Here is a 1,058-nt window from a genome sequence, read left to right as displayed (position 1 = left end):
CTAAAAAGTGGTTATGGCACAAGAGATTGGGCCATGCAAGTATGTTTCAAATAAACAAACTTGTAAAGAAAGAATTAGTAAGAGGTTTCCTTTGATAAAGTTTGACAAAGACATTACTTGTGATGCTTGCCAAATGGGAAAACAAACAAAAAGTTCTTTTAAACCAAAGGAAGACATCTCTACTAAAAGACCACTTGAGTTGCTACACATTGATTTATTTGGTCCAACAAGTACTCAAAGCCTAGGTGGTAAACATTATGGTTTAGTAATTGTGGATGACTACACTAGGTTTGGTTGGGTTCTATTTCTTGCACACAAAAATGAAGCCTTTTCGGCATTTGAACCTTTTTGCAAGAAAATTCAAAATGAAAAGGATTTGAAAATCTCTTCTATAAGAAGTGATCATGGAACTGAATTTGAAAATAATTTGTTTGAATCCTTTTGTGAGGAATTTGGAATATCTCACAACTTCTCTTGTCCAAGAACACATATCTCACAACTTTTCTTGTCCAAGAACACCACAACAAAATAGTGTTGTGGAAAGAAGAAATAGAAGCATACAAGAGATGACAAGAGCTATGCTTTGTGAGAGTAATGTTTCAAAATTCCTTTGGGCTGAAGCGGTTAACACAGCTTGCCATATTTTGAATAGAACAATCATAAGGAAATTGTTGAAGAAAACCCCTTATGAACTTTGGAAAGGCTACCCACCAAACCTAGATTACTTGCACATCTTTGGATGCAAATGTTTTGTTCTAAATAACAAAGAAAATTTGGGAAAATTTGATCCAAAGGCTTATGAATGCTTATTTGTAGGATATTCCACAACTAGTAAAGCATATAGGGTTTATCATCAAGATGCTAGAATTATTGAAGAGTCCATACATGTTGTATTTTGTGATACTAACTTGGTGCAAAGAATTTTGGAAGATTGTGATGCAGGAAATCAAGCTCAAAAGGAGGATGAAACTGCTCAAGATCATGGAAAAGAAAATTCTGGACAAGCTGAACCAGAAACAGCAAATGCTGAAAATTCAAGAGACAATTCCATTTTGTCT

Source organism: Arachis duranensis, chromosome 1 (genome assembly GCF_000817695.3).
Source record: "Arachis duranensis cultivar V14167 chromosome 1, aradu.V14167.gnm2.J7QH, whole genome shotgun sequence".
Taxonomy (NCBI): domain Eukaryota; kingdom Viridiplantae; phylum Streptophyta; class Magnoliopsida; order Fabales; family Fabaceae; genus Arachis; species Arachis duranensis.
The sequence above is the reverse complement of the archived record's forward strand: the minus strand, read 5'-3'. Positions refer to the sequence as shown.